This window comes from Canis aureus, chromosome 10, assembly GCF_053574225.1.
Source record: "Canis aureus isolate CA01 chromosome 10, VMU_Caureus_v.1.0, whole genome shotgun sequence".
In the NCBI taxonomy this organism is placed as follows: Eukaryota; Metazoa; Chordata; class Mammalia; order Carnivora; family Canidae; genus Canis; species Canis aureus.
Window position 1 is genome coordinate 46,712,064 of NC_135620.1, and position 22,089 is coordinate 46,734,152.

General features: G+C 39.9%; 1 long non-coding RNA gene across 6 annotated transcripts in view; it reads right to left on the reverse strand.

Moving 5' to 3' along the window:
- Window positions 1–21,828, reverse strand: part of LOC144322313 (uncharacterized) — a 302,194-nt gene extending 280,366 nt beyond the window's left edge. For all 6 annotated transcript variants that reach the window (XR_013387952.1, XR_013387950.1, XR_013387949.1 and 3 more), the window contains exons 1-2: window positions 21,651–21,828; window positions 9,628–9,716 (exon numbers count right to left, since the gene is read on the reverse strand). This is a non-coding gene — a long non-coding RNA (uncharacterized LOC144322313). The remainder of the gene's footprint in view (window positions 1–9,627; window positions 9,717–21,650) is intronic.
- Window positions 21,829–22,089: the final 261 nt, after the last annotated feature.

The window sequence follows — 22,089 nt, forward strand, 5'->3', positions numbered from 1 at the left end:
CTACACCACCATTCTAAGAAAATGCAAGTGGCAGGGGGGCAGGGGGAGGGCCTGGATGGTGCAGTCAGTTGGGCATTCAACTCTTGATTTTGGCTCAGGTCATGATCTCAGGATTGTGAGATCGAGCCTCAAGTGGGCTTCTGCTCAGCATGGAATCTTCTTAAGATTCTCTCTTTCTCTGACCCTGTTGTTCTTGCTTGCGCTCTCTCTCTCTCTCTCTCTCTCTCAGATAAATAAATCTTAAAAAAAGAAAGAAAATGGAACCAAGGCTGAGAGGGCTGATACAAGTTGGCCAATTTACAAAGCAGGAATGGCAAAATTGAGAAGTTTAGTTCCCCTGAAAGACAAGCCAATGTTCTTTCTCTTCACCTTCCTCCTGTAACTTCTTTGGAAATCTCCAAGGCTTCTTTCAAATCTTGAATATCTGGAGGGAACTATTTTATTATTTCTAATCTCTCTTCATTCCACTTTGTTGTATAATTTTTCTATATTTCTTTCTATCTCATAATTTAAATATACCCATGACTCTCAGCACCACACTGCCCACCACTGTCACTATGCACAGCCTTCTTAATTGAGAGGGAACCTGAGGCAAAGCAAAAAAACTAAGATGTTAAAAACATGTAAGCCTGGGACTTCCAGTTTCAAGATGATATGGACTGGGCACATTTCCCCTTATGTATCAAAAGAATAAATGTTTTTAAAATAAACACAGCAGGGTGCCTGGGTGACTCAGGCAGTTAAGCCTGTACCTTTGGCTCTGGTCATGATCTCAAGGTCCTGGGATCAAGTCCTGCGTCAGAGCCCTGAGTCAGGCTCTGTGCTCAGCAGGGAGTCTGTTTCTCCCTTTCACTCTCCCTCTTGCTCTCTCTCTCAAATAAATAAATAAAATCTTTTAAAGAAAGAAAATAAACATAGAATGGATATATATAGATGGCTAGAAATGAAAAGAGGAACTTTCAACAGACCACAAACAATGTAGGAAATCCTTCAAATATATAAAGTTTCTTCGAAGCTACAGAGCAATTCTATATGCCCACTACAATACTTCATTAATTACCTCATGACTAAACCACACCACTCTCCATTATACTATTTGACCTTTAGCTTGGAGCTAAAAGGAATGAGAAAGGAAATAATATTTATACATTTTTTCATTTAATCCTCAAAATAACTATAAATTTGGTGTTATTGTTCCTACTTTGCAGATGAGGAAATTGCATTCCAGAGAAGTTAGAGTCCTCAGAGCTAATAAGTGACAGAATGGAAATGGGAACACAGGTGTTTCTGGCTCTAAAGCCTGAGTAATTTCCATTACACCAAGTCATCCCCCCACATAATGGGAAGACAAGCACTTTTTACACACTACCATACAGCAGGCATGGGACCAGGTGCAAAATTATTAATGCACTATGCAGGTGGTTTGGTTTGAGTCAGGAATTTCCAGGAAGAATTTGAGTAAGACAAAGATGGCTAATCTGGTTTATAGTAAGAAACCCTGAAGAATGTAGGGGACATATCAATTCCTTGGGTCACAGAAGTCACAAGAGCCATTCAAGAATGGAAGTCATCTCATCACCACTTACTATAGTCACCACCCACAGTCTCTCTTCTAGTCCCAGCTTGGACCTAGAGTGCACATTTATCAGATGACCAATCAGAGATTAGAACGGTGAGCTATGGCTCTGGGACTGAATCAAGATCAAGTCCAAGTCCATGGTCTTGCTCTCATTAGCACATGCCCTAACACTATGGGTGCTCTCAGACATAAACTACATTTTATTTCCTTGAAGACTTAAAATCATCACTGAGGTAACTCTGACAAGTCCCACGAGAAAAGCAAACCAAGAGGCACCAATGCCAGTCATTCTCCCACCTCCTGGAAATCTCAGCAGCCTTCACAGAGGTTGATCATGTGTGCCTCAGTCTCTGACTTCGAGCTCAGAGATCTCACAGGTGGATCCTCAGGAACTCCTGGCAGACTTCAATAAACATTTTTCCCTGTTGTGATTCATCCCATTAGTTTGACTTTCTGCTGTAGCAACAGATTCTTATTTTAAAATACTCTTCTCAGAGAAAGAGTTCAACAACATGGAAAAAAAGAAGGAAGAAATGAACTAACATTTATTAAATGTCTACTAAGGACTGGACTGTGCAAGATGAAGTGCTTTCATTATTTTATCTCATTTAATTGCTACAAAACCCCCATAAGGTAAGGTGAGTGTCTCATTTTTGGCAGGTGGTGAAACTGAAGACATGTGAAGCTAAGAAACCTACTCAAGTTAATGGTAAGGTTGTGAACCTGAGATTCAGACATGGGTCTATTTGACAATGAAATCCATGTTCGGGCAGCCCGGGTGGCTCAGGGGTTTAGCATCACCTTCAGCCCAGGGTGTGATTCTGGAGACTCGGGATCGAGTCCCACGTCGTACTCCCTGCATGGAGCCTGCTTCTCCCTCTGCCTGTGTCTCTACCTCTCTCTCTCTGTGTCTTTCATGAATAAATAAATAAATAATCTTAAAAAAAAAGAAATCCATGCTCTTTTCATTAAATTACCTTCTATAAAAGAGAAAAACTGTGAATGTAATCTATACAACAGCCTATCCTTAATATCCATGGACTTGTATGTAAAAGAAAATACTGTTAGGTAACCATCCTTACACTTTTGCTAACTTCTGTTTAGAAATAATTTGATATAAAATATCATTTGCCTCTTTTTTGATGGGGGGGATAGTCTGTCTAAATACAGAAAATATTGCACCATTACCTAGTAAATTGTTTTTTTTACATGCCACAGTTTATCATCTGCAGATACTGTCAGAGCCTGATGTTTGAGTCATTATGCTTATGGGATTTAATTTTTAATGATGCAAAAATTATGCACAATATACCATCATTTCTCTCCCAAACCCAGAATCTGATAGCTAATAATTGCTCCTTACTTAGTTTGCTGACGCTCCGTGATATTAATTAGAATGCAACTGGATTCAGAAAAGTGACTCTCTGAAAATGGCCTTTATGGATTCTGTGCTCATTTTCTTCCAATAACTTCAAGATTAAAGTTGTTGGGTACACACATCAACAATTTTTTCCCTGACAGATTCTTCTACAAGCAAGTTATAAGGTCTGGAAAAAGCTAGTTGGTGACCTTTCCACTTCTTGCGACTGCAAAGAACTCTACAGTTGTATTAGCATAATACTAGCTGGTTAGTTTCATAAAAAATAAAAATAAAAAAAAGACCCTGCTGAATGGAAATGATTTTAATATTGAGGAATTGGTACAATAATAATACATGAAAATCTATTTTAACTTTGAAGAATATTTTCCCTGTAACAAAGTGCAACTCCTGTCTCCCATTTGTAGGCTGCCCCTCTCTATCACATATCATGGACAGGAGTGCCACTCTTGGACCCAGGAAGAGGTGCATGCTCTGGATCCCGGGCTTAAAAGACACCACTCTAGGGACACCTGGGTGGCTCAGCGTTTGAGCACCTGCCTTTGGCCCAGGGTGTGATCCTGGACTCCTGGGATCGAGTCCCACATCAGGCTCCCTGCATGGAGCCTGCTTCTCTCCCTGCCTGTGTCTCTGCATATCTCTCTCTCTCTCTCTCTCTCTCTCTGTGTGTGTGTGTGTGTGTGTGTGTGTCTGATGAATAAATACATAAAATTTTTTAAAAAGACACCACTCTAGGGGCCCCTGGGTGTTCAGTCTATTAAGTGTCTGCATTCAGCTCAGGTCATGATCCCAGGTCTTAGGATTGAGCCCCACATCAAGCTCCCTGCTCAGCGAAGAGACCACTTCTCCTTCTCCCTCTTCTACTCTTCCTCCTTGCATGCATGCATGCTCTCTCTCTCTCTCTCTCTCAATACTAAATAAGCTCTGAAAAGAAAAGAAAAAAAGGCACCACTCCAGAATCCTTCTTCAGCCACTCCCCTTCCCATGAGCTAAGAAATCTACATGGCCAAGAAGACATGCCTACCAAAAAACAATACCTTCCCTCTTACTACACCACCAGAATGCACAGGTCTAGGCCTAAGGGGTGAATGCAGAGAAGGTACTTATTTGTGGAGCTTGGGGAAGAGCTTGCACAGATAGCCTGGGATGTACTCGTGAGTGCCTCTGAGGCCTCTTACAATATAGGAATATGTGAAGGAGGGAAGGAGGTGGACTGCCTTCCAAAAATTGGGCCTGCCCTCCTTGTACTAACCCATTCTACAGTGGAGTTCCATGGAGTCCAAGAAGTCTGAATGCAAACCTGTCTTCCATGTCATTATGAAGGCATTTGCTAACTAGGCTTACAACTTTAAATATTTAGACATATGATATCTAGGCCTCTATTTATACTTGGTCCCGAGCCTCACAAAAATCTGGGAAAGCCTGCCAGACAAAAGAAAAAGACAAGAATAGAAGGAAAAATTTATTCTCTCACAGTTCATCATCACTTTTTCTGCTAGTAAATCTTCAAATAAACAACTTGCATTCTCTAAATGTCTCCATCAAATAAATGATTTCCTAAAGGTGAAAATTATTTCATTTGCTGACTACATTTCAAAATTTGCTTAGAGCAAGTAAACATTAAATTACCCATTCCACATCTACCCACAGAGTATGGTAAGAGGGCTTGATGAACCATACCGAAGATCTCCCCAGAGCCCCTCAGGTAGTTATACATTCCATCACATTCCATTCCAGGACCATGGTGCACTGGTCACACCAGCAACTGCTTCTGCTACGAACAGCTATGTGAGCCACATTATCTCTGTGGTATTGAAGTCCAGGTGAATAAGAGAGTGAAATCACAGCCCTGAAACCACATTTCCTGGAAGTTCATTTCTCAAGGTACATTTTTTAGTATTTTTGAGAGGCAATTTAGACATACAGAAGGCCATGAATTTTCAAATTGGATAGATAGAGAGTTGAGATTTAGCTCTGAGTCATTAGAACCTTATTTGTCATGTACACCAACTTTCTGAACCTCAGATTCCTCACCTGTAAAATAATATGACCTAGTTCATCAGGCTATCTTACAGGTCAAATGAAAAAATGGGTAACACGCCCACTGAAATCTTTGGCACATAGCAAGTGCACAATAAATGTTGGTTCTCACTTTTCCCTTTTTTCTCTTCTACAGCTGAGTTTGATTCTTATCTGGATTTGCTATCTTTGACAAACAAATTGAATTTAGTTCTTCAATCTGCAAGTAATATTTGGCTCCTGAATATCTCTGTCCTCTGACCTATTTTGGATCTCATTACTTTATTTCAATCCCCTCTCTGTGTCTCATATCCACCCTCCCACAAGAGTCGCAAAGCAAGGGAGGAAGAATGAAGAATGGGAGGAAGGTCACTCATCCTTCATCACTGCCATGTCCAAATTGCTATCAAGAGTTCTTGACGACCCCCCACATCAACATAGTGTCCACCCTCCTCGAATTTGGTACATGCTTGCAAATTCACATATGACAGGAGCTCTATAAATTTCATTCTTCCTATAACCAAGATAATTTGCATAACAATTACAGCTACCAGGAGACATTTGACTCTGCAACATGCACCATTTGCAAATCCCTGCAATGGAGAATCACTTTTGCACTTGATGGAAAGGAGAAGGTGGGGGAGTTGGTCATTTACCATAATGACTTTTTCATGATAAGCAGCCGGCATCTGTGATTATTTCCAAAGGCAGTGAATAGGTTCAAAGTCTTACATTATTGGACTTTAATTAGGAGTCTAGTTTGCATACATTTTAAATGTTAATCACTGTTCAGTGAGCCGGTGAACTCAGATAGGTCACCCACAACCTACTCTCTCCATAAAGAACATATTCTCTTTTTCCTTTTGTTGAGATGTAAAGTACTGTGGGGCAGTGGCACAAGATTCTGTTTCTCAGAAAATGGCAAAGGACAGGAAGAGTTCAGAATGATGACTGAGGTTAGCAAATCTCACCACTTTCAGCTACAGTCTTATAACTTCCTCCTTCCTCCCCAAAATGTGGAACAATCCGTACTGCCTATAAGTTTTGTTGATTTTGAACACTATTTGGGGACCTCTGGACATAATTTCAGGCACAGTGGCACATATGGAAACAGAGTCAAATATTTTTGGCCGAAAATTAGTCTGAACTGTATTTGAGCAAGTCATCTGAACTGGGAACCCTAAACCTAGCTCAATTTGCCAATTTCATCTCCTGGCAAAATGATACTAATGCAACAATTGTATTTTCTTGGATAAAACAGTCCATTATTATAAAATTATCTCCTTCATATTTTTCTGGTATTAAAATGTCTCTTTTATAAGATTTGTTTTTAGTAGGTAATAGTCATGTTTATTTGTATTTTAATATGTCCTTGCTTAGTAAATTTAAAAGTTGGTAGGTCTCTTGAATTAAAAAAGAAGGAGGAGGAAGAGGAGGAAGAAGAGGAGGGAGAGAAGAAGAAGAAGAAGAAGAAGAAGAAGAAGAAGAAGAAGAAGAAGAAGAAGGAGGAGGAGGAGGAGGAGGAGGAGGAAGAGGAGGAAGAGGAAGAAGAGGAGGAAGAAGAGGAGGAAGAAGAGGAGGAAGAGGGGGAAGAGGGGGAAGGGGAGGGGGAGGAGGAGGAGAAAGAAGAAGAAGAAAAATCCCTGGTGGATGGATGAAATTCTCAAACCTGCAGAATGCTGAATTAGCTGTACCCCAATTTCCAGGATTCACCAGGTTAGAAACCATGTTGCACAGGTCTGCTAAAGACCGATATCCTGACTTTGACTCTACTATTTTGAGATCTTTCTTTTCCATCCAAGACAACGTTTAAAAACCAATATTTCTCCATTTCCTGCTTCTCCTTTTTAATGAGAAAGGACAAACACTTGAAAACAAAAATGTACGCAAGGTGCTTGAAGATAGAAATTATTTCCTTAAAGTGCTTTAATCATGCTGTTGAAAACCACTTCCTCCAGTGGCCTAATCACATAAATCATAATAGAAGGTTAAAGACGAAGTTCAACTGTACCAATTGCCTGAGATAGTTTCTCAGAAATGGATTACTTGCTATTAAAAGGTAAAGTCATTCTGCTACATATTAGTATGTTCAGAGGGTTTCTACATTGTAGCTATACATTTCTTCTTGATGGTGAACATGGATGTTTGGTTTGGAGATATTGGGAAGGAAAAATTTTTCCTTACCCTTCATGATTGTTTGGTTTAATAATCAGATTAACATAAGACAGATTAACAGGAGAAAAACAAATTTAATTTTGTATGTATGGGAACCCCACATAAATGAGAGATTCAAAAACAGGAGGATCAAAGGAGGTATATATGCAATCCTGAGCTAAGGAATGAGATAGAGACCCAGGACCTCAAAAAAAGAGGAAGGCAATTCACAGAATGATCAGAGGAACAAATATTTGATAACTACATGTCTGTCTGTCCATGCAGATCACTCAGATAAAATTTATCTCCAATAATAACTTTTACTCTATGTTACTTTTCAAGTAGTACCCAAAATTACAGCTAATTTATTACATTTTTATTACAAATCAGGATATGAAGTTAAAACTATATAAACCAATCCATCTATTTGTCTTAGATTTATTATATATCCCATAATCTCCTCTGTGACTATATATCTTTCAGTTTACAAGGCTCTGAACCTCCTCTCCACATAAGAATCTTTACTTGTTTTCCAAGGCATGTTTCATCATCCTCATTTTGGAGAGAAAGCACATAAAGCAGAGTTTCTTTAATTTCCTCAAAGCTCTCTCACTCAATAGGCAATGAATATTCATATCATACGATCCATCAATCCCACTTCTGGGTATATATTCAAAGGAAATGAAAACAGAATATTGAGATATCTGCACTCTCATGTTCACTGCAACACTATTCACAATAGCCAAGATATGGAAGCAATCTAAGTGTCTGTCAATAGATGAATGGAAAAAGTAGGTGTGATATATATAGATAGATATAGATATGGATATGGATATAGATAGATATAGATATAGATATAGATAGATATAGATATAGATATAGATATATAATGGGATATTATTCAGCCATGAGAAAGGATATCCTGCCATTTATGACAACCTGAATGGACCTTGAGAACATTATGCTAAGTGACATAAGACAAAGACAAATACTGTATAGTATCATTTACATGTAGAATCAAACTCATACATAGAGTCAAGCCCATAGAAACAGAGTAGGGGGGGACCTGGGTGGCTCAGTTGGTTAAGTATTTGCCTTCGGCTCAGGTCATGATCTCTGGGTCCTGGGTTTGAGCCCCACATCAGCTTCCTGCTCAGAAGGAAAGTCTATTTCTCTCTCCCTTTCTCTTTCCCTTGGCCCCTCCCCACCACTCATTCTCTCTCTCTTTCTCTCTCTCTCTCTCTCATAAATAAATAAATAAAATCTTTAAAAAGAAAAAGAGATGAAACATAGAGTAAAAAAGTGGTTGCCAGGGGCTGGGAATGGGGATATAGGAAGAGGTTGGTTAAAGGGTAAAAGCTTTCAGTTATAAGATGAATAAAATCTTTGAAGATCTAATGGATAGCATGATGACAATAGTTCATAACATTGTATCATATAATTGAAATTTTCTATGAAACTAAAACTTAAATGTTCTCACATACAAACTAAATATGTGAGGAAATGGATGTGTTGATTAGCTAGATGAGAGGAATCTTTTCTTGATGTATATGTATCTCAAATCATGATGAGGTACACTTTACATATCTAACAATTTTGTCAATTATACTTCAATAAAGCTGAAAAAAATACCTACTCTGCGTGAACCACCATTGTAAATGATGATAAGATGCAAAAGGGACAGAACATTGCCCTCAAATGGCTTAGAATCTATCAGCCAATCTAACTAGACAATCTGATTTCTAGCTGACTTTAATTCTCCTACAAAGAGAGGAAATTAACCACATTGTTTTAAAAAGGGATTCTTAATCTTATAAAAAAATTTGCTATACATTTCCTAAATGACAATAGACATTTAAAAAATGAGTTGATGTGCATACAACTATTGGAAAACCATATTTGTTACTCTCACAATATTGGAAACAGTTTAGTAGTTATTTTCTGTTTTCCAACAGTAAGAAGTAATTTTTATTACATAAATTCTTGAGTATAAAACAGTAGGAAATAATTTCTTATTACATAAATTCTTGAGTGTTTTTTGTTTTTAGATAAAAAGTGGTCTTGAAAGCAGGCTATGTATTTACTGTGAACTTTTTAAAACAGTATCACGAATAATATTCACTTTTTTCCTTTTCCACAGACTCTTTTTTTAATATGGCTTTAAAATATTTGCCAAAATGCATTTGCTTTATAGACTATCAAATTAATATGACCATTTCCATATAAGCTGTAAAAACTACAACACTATTATCATAATCAATATGATATCAAGAAACAAAAACGAGATCTAATTACACTTTACTGTAGTCATATATCCACTTAATAACATTCATAAGTTACTAGTTACATAATTAAATGCCAGAGGTGTTATCAAAGATACATTTTAAGGTCTAATTAACTGATAATAATTATGGTTCAATGCTAAGTCTACACGGTAATTAGTGAGACATTAGCAGAGAAAGTCTGCTAATCTGAAAATTATGAAGCTATTTCTCACCTGTTGCATCATGGATGGAGCTCTGCCACCACAGAAATGGCTTCAGATTCTCAGGTTGGATTCAGAAAGATAAGATGTGATTTCACGTGCTGCTGGAATAAAATAATGTTTATTGTTCCTGGACTCTTCTCTTTTTATTTTTAGTTGTGATAACATACACATGAAATTTACCATGTGAACCATTTTTAAGTATACAGTGCGGTGGTGTCAAGCATACTCATTGTTGTGCAACCAGTCTCCAGAATTTCTTCACCTTGCAAAGAAGAAAGTCTGTCTTCATTAAACAACAATTATTTATTCCTCCTGCCCCCAGCCGCTGGCCAATCATTCTACTTCCTGTCTCTGTGGTTTCCACTTGTCTACTTATCCTATATGAGTAGAACTGCATAGTATTTGTGTTGTGTTCCTAGTTTATTTCACTTAGCATAATGTTCCCAAGGTTCATCCATGTTGTAGGGTGTATCAGAATTTCCTTCCTTTTTATGGCTGAAAAAATATTCCATTGTAGGCATGTTCCCCATTTTCTTTATCTCTTTATCTGTCAATGGACACTTGAGTTGTTTCCACCTTTCGGTTATGTGAATACTACTCTACAAACATGTACTTCTCTGTTGATTTGTTGTAAACAGACACATTTTCTGGGTCAAAAACTTGAGCCTTACTTCAACTTCTGATTGCTTCCATTGCACTGGCAATGCACACCCCTGTGATTACAAACCAGCCTTCTCCTTGAGATTGACGAGCTTTCTCCTAGGAGACAGATGGGGAAAGATCAAATGTTTACTATGTCCAGTCCATATCAGGCTCTGGAGGTGGCCTTTTGCTTCTATTTCTAAAAAATCTTTCAAATAGATATTGACCTCTCCATTTTACAGATGCAGAAACTGAGGCTTAGAGTTTAATAATTTGCTCAAGATCTCAAAGTAGGAGGGAAGGAAAACTTTTCCTCTATTCTCTGAGGTTCAATGTATGAAGGACTACAAATTAAACATAAGATACACTGACAAGAACAAGCACACAACTTTTATTGATATGTACGTGCACAGGACTCTACAGAAGTGAAACTCAAAGAAGTGGTCAGCCTCTGGGGAAGGAAGGGGGCTTCAAGAGACATAAATTGTGGGGAAGTGATGAGGAAATATATGGAGGAAATAAAGGAAGATAAAGGTTTTTTTAGTAAGGTCTGGTGACACAAGCTTGTCTCGGCGTTGACTCTCCACCTCGGGTCATAAGAGTGCCCTCCTCTTCCTGGTAGAAGGCGGACACTCTCACAAAGGGAAATCTATATCCTGCTTTTAGACAACTTAAGGAGAGGGTAGAGAACCCTTCCTGCATCTGCCGATTCTCGACAACTCAAAATAACCTTCATGCAAAAGTGACATATTTGGGGGTGATATGTTGTAAGTCTCTTCAGTAGTAAACAGTGAAATGAGATTAGAATCCAAATCTTTTGGACTCTAAATCCCATGCATCTTCCCACTACATAAATAGTAAATAGGAACAGCATTTGTAGATACAAATTATATCATTTGTGGGGGCAGGGGTGTCATTCTGCATGCCAGATGTGGCTTCCTCTCACTGCACTGCCACTCCCTCTCACTGAATCACCCCATGCCTAGCCCCTTTGTTGGCACAGTGGGATGCTGAGGTACAAGATGAGGTGTTTCCTATAAGAAACTTACAGCCTACCTGGGAAGAAACAAAAAAATTTCAAGGGGAGGTTCCCTAGGTGGCTAAGTCAGTTAAGCATCCAAGTCTTGATATGGGCTCAGGTCGTGATCTCAGGTTCCTATGCTGAAGCCCCACATCAAGCTCCCCATTCAAGCACAAAGTCTACTTAAGATTCCCTCTCCCTCTTCCTCTGCCCCCATCCCCACTTCTGCATTCTCACGCATGCACATTCTCTCTCAAATAAAATCTTTAAAAAAAATTTCAAGGGAGTGAGTCTCTACAGACACATAGAAAGTCAATGAGGATATATGAATTATGATCCCTGCGCTGTCCACCACGGGTTCTCTGTTAGACACTTCATCCCTCAACCTCTGTGGAAAATGAGGGCACTGGATTAGATTTCTTTCAAACTAAATTTCTGATACGTCATTACATACATACAAACAAATGAATATTATCATGTGACCAAAGGCAAGTTGCATCAGCCCTTGATGCCTTAGTGACCTCATTTGTAAAATAGAATACCTGCCTTCCAAGACTTGGTGGAAATTGGATGCAATATTTCTAAAAATGCCAAGAATATTCTTTGTATAATTAGTGGCAGCTGGTCTTACTATATAGGTCTGCATGGTATATTGAACAAATCAACAACAAAGATAGTGATGTAGCAAAGTACCTAAGGTGTAATTTGGGGACTTCTGTTTCCCCTCATGGACAAAAATAACCCATAAGTAGGCACAGTTTGGTTTACCATTCTGACTCCTTTTGTGAGAATTAGATAGTGAGCCACTCTTAAGATTCTGTTTTCCATCTGCCAGGGAAATATCTAAGGATTTCACAGATGCCTATAAGTAGCAGGGGTAACAGAGTTTTATACAATTGTAAAGTGGAAAAAGATCTTGAAAATCATGGAGTTCTATGGTCCCCAAGCCTAGCTGGTCACCAGAATTACTCCGGGTACTTATAAAAATACAACTTGCTAGCCCAGTTCTTGAAAGATTCTTATTTGATAGGCAGTTCTCCAACTAAATTTGGGCTCTACCCTCTTACATCTTGCTTCTATCTCATGGTAGGCTACAGCTATACTTTAAAAAGTAGCTTTCTGAGCATTTCCACTTCTAAGTATATACCCCAAAAAAAGTGAAAGCAGTCACCTGAACAGATATTTGTGCATTCATGTTCATAGCAGCATCATTCGCAATAGCCAAAGGGTGGAAGCAACTCGAGTGTCCGTTGACAGACGAAGGGATAAACCAAATGGAGTATATACTACAATGGAATATGATTCAGCCTTAAAATGGATGGAAATTCTGACACATACTAAAAACATGGATGAGCCTTGAGGATGTTAAAATAAGTGAAGTAAACTAGTCACGAAAAATATTGTGAAGTTTCAATTATATGAGTCATCTAGAATATTCAGAGTCATAGAAACAGAAAATAGAATGCCAGGGACTTAGGAAGAGGAATGGAAAATTATTCCTTAATGAATATGAAGTTTCAGTTGAGAAAGATGAACAAGTTCTGGATATTGATGATTGTGATGGTCGCACAACAAAGTTAATGTACTTAATACACTAAACTATACACTTAAAAAATGATTAAGATGGTAAATTTTAGGGGTACGAATTTGCTGTGGTAGAGCATGTGGCTCTTGATCTCTGGATTGTGAGTTGAAGCCCCATGTTGGGTATAGATATTCCCTAAATAAATAAACTTTTTTAAAAAAAGAAAGATGGTAAATTTTATGTTATAGATATCTTACCACAAAGAAAAATAAAAATAAATTAAAGCAGTAAAACAACAAAAAAGTTCATCAGTGAGCAGTTCGGCCTTGTAGTGAACTCTTTTCTTTATACCTAATATTCTGAAGCTATTTTGTTTTGCTTTGCTTTTTTTGTTCTCATCGATATATATCTATCATAGAAAAATGTAAAAGTAAATAATAAAAAAGAAATGAAAACTAAAAATGACCTATAATCCTACCACTTACCTGCAGAAACACTAAGTGTGCATGTATGGGTGCACATGCACACTCACCCACACACGCACACGCACACACTTCTTAGGGTGGCACTCTGCTATTGTATTGTCATCTGCCTTTTCCCCTTCACTATGTTTTATCTTAGGTGATGACTCCTCTAAATGTTTGTGGTTGGGGAGAGCATTGAAGCCAGATTCCAACATTCACCATCCCCCATGCAGACCTGCAGTTCCTGCTGAGCTTCTCCAAAGGGCTTGACCCCTAAAGGGTAAACCAAGGTCTGCTGATGCAAGGGGCCAGGCAAAGCAAGCAAAAGCAGCTTCCTGCAGCATGTCTCCTGCCACACCCCCACCCTCCTCCACCCTCCCAGTCATCCCTCCAAACACAGAGCACTGAAACCCCAGGCCTTTGGAGCATGCCCGCCCTGCCAAGAATTAGGCACCGTGCCATCCCAGCAGATGGACTGCAGAATAGGTAGTCAATGTGGATTTCCGTGGACAAATAGGAGTATCAAGTGTGGATGTTGATAACAGGACTCCTAGGTAGAAATTTATCCTTCAACACTCAAATCAAGACAGACAGAGTCAGAATTCTAGCTGAGGGACAGATTCACCGGGACCCAAGAGGAACAGCTGTCAAGTCCTGGGGAAAGCGCTCCTGTGGAGAGGGGACAGAGACAGTGAGGCCGAGGAGCTCTCTGGTGGGCTCCCCTCACATTCTACAGAATCTTTCTTCCAGCCAAAACCAGCTTGCAGGCCCAGCCGGTGGGTTAAGCGTGTCATTAGAATGCAGAGCCGCACTTCGCAGGCTCTCCAGATACATAAAGAGTCCATAACATTTGGGCTGCAGCCCCGACTCATTATTTGCTATGAAAGTTGATGCAGTCACAAAATTAAACGGGAAAAGCGCATTAGGAAAGGTTGGAAACCCACTTAACTCATGCCTGACAACAGCAGAAGACCACAAGGCAGCTGCCAGCTTAGTATTTCTCCCCACTTGAAGTCACGACTAGTCCTTCTGGGAAAGTTCCACACAGATAGAAGCCTCTCACACGTCCTCTGGCCTGCCACCTGCGGCCTGGGATCCCCCGACAGAGGTAAGCTAGCCATGCCTGTGGCCATACACAGCTTCCCCTTTACGAAAGTCACAGGCTGATTTCTACAGGCTCCCATGAGTCATTTTAAGTAAAGCCCAAAAATCCTCATTGAGCCACAGATACTGTCTCCCTACAAGATTTTTTTTTTTTTTTTTTACAAAATCATGGTTCAGCCAACTATGGTTCCCAGGCCAAATTCAGCCCCATCCCATCTGACTTTTAAATAAAGTTTTATTGGAATACAGCCACATTCTCATTCACATATTGTCTATGACTACTTTCACACAATCTGACAGAGCCAAAAGGCTGCAACAGAGTCTCTGTGTCCAATTAAACTGTAAACGTTCACTAATCTGGCCCTTTACAGGAAAGGTTTGCCAACTCCTCCACTAAACCATTGTTTGTATCAACTGTTATTTGTTATTGTTATGTAAGAATTACTTGCATCTTGCAGAAAAGACCGGAAAGCAGTGGTTATTTGGGGGATGGAAGAATTATGGATAATTATTTTTCCTTTCTTTTAGATATGTGTATTTTCTGCAAATGCTATGTGTTTTCTGTAAACACAAAACAAGGAGAGAAACTTTTTTAAGAGAAAAATGAATGGATGCTCTTACTATGGAGAAAACAATCTGAGAGACCAGTTGTAGTTATACACGTAATATTAAAACCAGACCCAATTTTCTATTTTCTTCCATGGAGAGAGGTGAATTTTTTATACCAAATATAGGTTGTGTATCAATGCAGGTCATCAAGAAGCAGTATCCAAGATGTGGGTCATGCTTAGGAGAGAAAATAAAGAAAGGCTCGGTGAGATTTGTTCTACAGGTCTGACCCTAAGTAGAAGAGGAAAAGGAAGAAAGGAGGAATGGATGGAAGCATTTGGGAATGCAGTGCAGTTCTAGGAGTTCAGCAAGGTGGAGGGGGAACTTCTTGAGCCAGTTACTTATGAGCAGAGCCATCACATTTCCCAGTGATGAGCATGATTTGTTTCCTAGCCATTTACAGTCACTGACTGGGAACAGGAGGCAGGGTGGCTGAGCAGGGGATAGCGTGGCCACGAGAAAATGTAGGGATGGATTTCCAAGGCCAGAAGAGGGGGCCTTGAATCATTGCACACCTTACACTCAGAGATAGATGTGTCATCATGGTCACCCTAAAGAAAACTGTAAAGAACACATGCACAAAAGTGGTGATGCTATAAGTCATTTTATTTTTTTAATTATTTTTCTTTAAGTAGGCTCCATGCCTAGGTGCCCCAAGATAGATCATTAAAAAAACAAAACAAACAAACAAAAAAAAACAACCCAGTTCGGCATATAAATGAGGTTCCAAAGAGACACTTTCTTTTTGGAAACAGAATGAGAGCTCACTAATTCAACCTCCTTATTTTATAGGTATGAAGAAGGTATTTCAAATAGTTCACCCTATAGAAAATGGCCCAATGTCCTACTTCTCAGTAGATTATATCTTATATTCTATGTATCACTGATTTTAGAGCTTGGGATATTCTTGTATGGCTAAATCCATGAACAGAGACAAGGAGGTTCAGAGTGAAAAGTGGCCCTCAAATGTTGGGACCACTCTTTAGGCATGGGCCCAGATTCATCAAGATAAGGTGTTCAAGCAGAAATCAGATGCAATCCCCTCCTTTATTTCTGAGAGTTGTATGCAGTATCAGATGAAAGCTTGATTTTAAAGCTATTTAGTCTAAACCTTTCAGTTTACCAGATAAAGTCACTGAAGCCAAGGAAGTAATGAAGTAGCATGTATTGAGCAACTACTATATAAAGTAGTGTTACTAGCAGTATCATGAGTCCACCAGTAGAAGTTAGTTCTAGCAGCCGAATGAAGGCTGGTTTGGGGAGTAGAGAGATCAGTTAAGTGGTTACAATAATCATCCAGGCAATGATAGCAGGAACCGGGAGTGAGGGGAGACGTGTCTCCTTATCAAACAAGAGAGTGCAGAATTCAGGAATTAGGGAATCTGGCAAAGGAAGAAAAAGGTGTTTCCAGATTGAAGGAGTCAGAGGAAGGTGAGGCCTTTAATCAAGAGGATCAGTAAGAACTGAGTAGATGAGGACAGAAAATGAGAGAACAGTAACTAATGAGCAAACCTGGACTTCATGGTTTGTGAGGCTATGGGAACGTTGGTGTGGAGCCATGTGGTGAGTGCGTGAAAATTCAAGTCAGATCCCATTAGCAGAGACAGGGCTAGAGATAACAGGCTTCGAAGTTATGAATACAGATGTGACCACGGAAGCTGGACAGGGAAGGGAGCCTGGGGAACAACAATGTTCACAGGGCAGATGGAGGCACGGGAGCCAGCAGAGCACAGAGGGGAGAAAGACAAGGAAAGAACCGATTTCCTGCCTCATGCTGAAGAAGCCAGAAGAGAAGAGAGCTTCCAGATTGCTATAATTGGGCAATAGTGCTAATGCTACAGAGACCTCAAGTCTGAGGAATAATTTGGAGAGAAGTTGGAGGCAGCTCCAAACCCAGGCCAGAAGAGCAAAAGTCATACCCCGAGCTTGAAGCAAGTAGGTTGTGAGGAAGCAGAGCCCAGCAGTGAAGGGTCGGGGAGTGGTGGAATACCCATGGGAGAGATGAAGGCTACAGCTGGCCAACCTTGAGTTTTTCTCAATGGATTCTACTGTTTTCAGGTGCTCAGATTCTTGGGTCTCATCCCCTTAGTTCTGCATTCACTCTCATTACTGACACTTAAATTTGCCTAATCTGGTCTCTAGGTAACTGTACCCCATAGAATTCAACTGCATTAAGGATTAAATAGGATTTTGTGAGCAAGCCTCAGCACAACTATTTGTAATAACCTGCTCCAAAGGAAGCTAAACTATTCAGGACGTGGTCTGGCTCTGTCTATGTTCACAAAGGCTTAATTTTTGTCTTTTCTGAGCCTATGCCTTAGAGGAAGGAAGGGATTGCAGTTAAAAGGCTTGTGCCATGAGAAAAAAATATTTTAAAATTTCTTAGTAAATTGATCCATAAGTATAGTCAGTCATATCTTAAAACTCTGATGTGTGTATGTATGGGGGGAAGGTCTGTGTGTGGGTTGTACGTGTCTCTCTCTGTCTCTGTCTCTCTCTCTGTCTCTTTCACACCCAGGAAAACACATAGCAGATGTTATAAAAGTTACACGAGTTTTTCTGGCTCTTGGATCATCATTTTAAGTAGTAATAATATGGTTTCCAAAACATTTTTGTGTTGGCTGTGTAACAAATCTTAACTGTAAAGATGTTAAGCAGTAACCATTATATTACAAATAAAACTTACACCTGTCTCTGTCTAAAATGTTACAGTTTATTATTATTGTTGTTGTTCTAAGAAAAGGAAAAGGCAACCCTATAGGTATAACCCTTCACAAAAGAAAAATATCATGCTGGCAACTCATTATTCCAGGTTGTTATTATGTTAGATGGTAGCTTCTAGGTACGAGGCACATACCTATAATGATCACATTAGGCAGAACCTCATTAATAATAGATGAGATCTGATTATATCCATTCCTGATGTTAGTTTAATAACCTGTGGCATTTTTGCAACAACAAATAATAATTTGAACTTTTTTGCTTTCTTAAAAAAAAAAATCATTCTTGGCACATCTTAGTACCAAGCTGGAGAAAATAGGCTGCTTTTGATTCAAGGAATAATCCCTGAGATGGGACTTTGTGGGGACTTTCAACAATAAAAATTGACATTTCAAAGAAATAATAACAATAATAATAATTTTAGACTGAATTTCTGACCCCTAGAGATTTGGGGAGAAGGGACTTGATCATTTTTCACTGTTGTCTGTCATGATTTCTTTTTTTGAGATTTGTTTTTTATTTTAGAGAGGGAGGGATTGAGAGCATGAGCGGGGTCGGGATGGGGGGGATGAAGATGGAGAAAGAATCTAGAGCAGACTCCTCACTGAGTGTGGAGCTGGATGTGGGGCTCGATCCCACAACCCCAAATTATGACCTGAGCCAAAATCAAGAGTCAGACGGTCAACTGACTAAGCCATGCAGACACCCTATGATTTTGTTTTTCTAAAATAAAATACATCAGCTCCTGTGTTCTCACCAGACCCAAGTGCCTTGTATTTCCAGGACACTTGATCCGGTACAGTTAAACTCTGTAAGAACTGAACAGATATTCTTATAAAGTACTTAGTTTGTTATTTCACATTACCAGAAACTTTGTTGCTTTTTTTTTTTTTTCTTGCTCAGTCTTTGCTTAATCCTTCACCTTTTAATAAACCCTGGCTGTTCAGCTGAATGACAACATCGCATTTAAAGATGTCCGTACGTTTCCTTAGATGGCAAAAAGGACTTTGCAGGTATGAATAAGGATCTTGAGATGGGGAGATAATGGCAGATTATCCAGGCACGTCTCCTTCTATGGAGAGAAGGTGAAGGCAATGCCAAGTGCAGACTGAAACCATGGGCTTTGAAGACAGAGAAGGAGCCACGAGCCAAGGAATATAGGCAGCCACAAAAAGCTGAAAGAAGCAAAGAAATGGATTCTTCCTTCATATCCTCCAAAGAAACAGCCCTTCCCACACCTTGAGTCTAGACTCATTTCAAGACTGTTCATCTCTAGAACAGTAAGAGAATATATTTGTGTTGTTTTAAGCTGCTAAATTTGTCACTTGTTACAGCAGCAGCTGGAAACCAATACAGCCCTTAACTGCTTTCCTCTCCAAAAAGAAAGCAAGAAGGACAGATTGTATGGAACAAAGGAAAAGGAAAAGGAAACTCTATAATCAATATTATTATCATCTATGTTTGCTCAAACTAGGAAATATGTGTTCTGTAAACTATAATGTTCCTATTGAAAGATAATGCTTGCCTACACAGAAAGTTGGAAAATACAAAGAGGAAAAATAAACAGCCATTGGTGACATTCCATCCTTTTTCATGTATATTTATATACATAAACTATTATGTATATTTTTATATACTTGAGCTTCTATTATCAGAATGTGGGAAATAACCAAGAGAGACGGGTTTCTGTTGCTCACTTTGTAAATGAGGAATTTGAGGACCAGAGAGGTTATTCAGACTGGTGGCCCAGTCACACTACTCATGAAAGACAGAGTCTGGATTCCAACAGAGATCTTGGTTATCAACACACCTCTGTGAAGTTCCAAAGTGGGAGTAAAACTACAGGTGGGCAGAGGGGGGAATCCATCAATTTTGATGGAGACTTTTAAAATCCTCTACTGTTGGGATCCCTGGGTGGCTCAGGGCATGATTGGGGGGGAGGGGTCCTGGGATCGAGTCCCACATCAGGCTCCCTCCATGGAGCCTGCTTCTCCCTCTCCCTGTGTCTCTGCCTCTCTCTGTGTCTCTCATGAATAAATAAATAAAATCTTTTAAAAAAATCCACTACTGCTCAAGGTAACCCACAAGAGAACCAGAAGCTTGGAATGTGGTGCTGAGGAACCTCCCCTGGAGAGCCAGTCTTCCTTTTTCCTAAGTTGACTCTCCTAACAAGCCAACGAGGCTGGGAAAACATTAGTTAGATGTAACTGATACTGAGATGAGATGCACAAATTAAGTTAAAACCCCCTTTCATAACAGCAGGCAAACTGCTCTCATCCATAGAGCAGAAGGGAAATAGAGTATTTTTCTTTTAGAGATGAGGGAAAGCAGTAGAGGGGGAGAGAGAAAGAATCTTAAGCAGACTCCCTGCTGAGCACAAAGCCAGAGGCAGGGCTTAATCTCACAGCCCTGCAATCATGACCCGTGGCCTGAGCCAAAAGCAAGAATCAGAGGGTTGACTGAGTTGCCCAGCTTGCTTTCTTTCTTTCTTTCTTCCTTTTCCTTCCTTCCTTCCTTCCTTCCTTCCTTCCTTCCTTCCTTCCTTCCTTCCTTCCTCCTTTCTTTTCTTCCTGCCTTCCTTTCTCTTGAAATCCTCCAGATAAAGCCTTTCACATTCATGCATTTTATCTACTGTGTAAACAATACTGTACTACTCTGTTTTGTTCCACCTAAATTACTTGCTTTGTCTTTTCAAAAAGAACTTAGAAATGAAGAAAGAGGGGAGGGGAGGAAAGAGAAAGGGAGAAAGGGAGGGAGAAAGAGAGAAAGAAGACTTGTTGAGCTGTATGCAATGAGAAACATTGATTAACACGCTCTCACAATTTTTGCATATCGGCTTCATCCATAGGCTCCTTTTTTATTATTATTCATTAAACATTTCTATTTGTGCCAAGCAATTGGGAATTGCTTGCATTTAACAGTTTCATGCCTCGTGCAGTCAGTGATGTAGAGAAAGTAATGTAAATGAAAATAAATTGGATATTATGCCCAGCAAGAAAGCACCCCAGTCTGTATCCCGCCTCTAATGCACTGCCTAAGCCACAGTGCAGAACTTCTAATGCACTGTAATTTCCTCTTCGTAAGGTGCAAAATACAGCCCCCACTAATGGTCAATTTGAAGCCTGTTTCATAAACGGAGAGAATATCTGCCTCCCGTGAGCTCCTTGGGAAGCTGGTGTCCTCTATGGGTTCTGGCCATGACATTCATCCTGAAGGCAATTTGGAGAGAGAGACAATAGCCAATAAAGCTAAATCATTCCAGAGACATCAGAGAGCCCTCCTCTGTGCCTGGGTGGTGGAGCTGGGCTGTAGCCAATGCTGTTCTATCGACTTAGAGTGCAGTTGTTCCTCTTTCAAGGTCAATTCCCCAGTAAAGCAGAGTAAGGGAAATAGGATTGGAACTGAGATGAGATCCCTGACCCCTTTCATACAGAGTCTATAGCCACAGAAATGTGCTGCTCACTCTCTTTATTCCATGTATCTGTGGCTCACAGTCCCAGGGCTTGGCTGTTCCAGAGCAATCTAACTACATGGTTCTAGTCCATGAGAGGATTTGTTCATTCTTATGTTAGGATCTGAACCCAGTGATGATATGGTGGAAATGGTAGAAGCAGGCTTGGGATGAACACTTCCCACACACCAAACACTACTGCAAAAGCCATATATTTTCTCTCTCATTTAATTCTCAAATCAACCCTAAGAGTTAGAAACTATTGTTACCTCCATTCCCTACATGAGAAAACTGAGGCATAGAGAGAATACATAACTTCTTTGAGACAAGAGTAGCTCTTACAAGGAGGAGTCAGGATTTGAACCCCAGTTATCTGCCTCCAGAGTCTTTAGCCAACATCCCTTCTGCCTCTTACCCATCTATTTTTGCTAATTCTCACAGCAACCCCCAGGACTGGTAACACCATCTAGATTATACAGAGTGAGGACAACTGACCTTGCCCAAGCTCACTCAGCTTCTCATATTTGTTTCTAATTCCACAGGGCACTGGTTTTGCAGACATTTTTCTTCTGCTGAAGTCTTCCTAGAGGCGAAAATTTATAGGAAGCTTGGGGCCAAATAAAACTTTTCCGTTCGGAGCAAGAGAAGGGGGAGCCCTGCCACTCTCTGCACCCCCACTTGCAACAGAGGACCAACATCCTCTTTGTTCCTGTCACAGCACTTATCATAATTTATAATTATTTTATGTCACAATGTGATACTTATTCACTGACTATTGGCATAAGAAGCCTGTAAGGGCTGTGAGGACAAAAACTAAGTCTATCGTACCTGCCATTGTAGCACCCGGCCACGCTCCAGGCGCATGGCAAGCATTCAGTAAATAACTACTGAGGGGCGCCTAGGCAATGCAGTCAGTTAAACATCTGACTCTTGG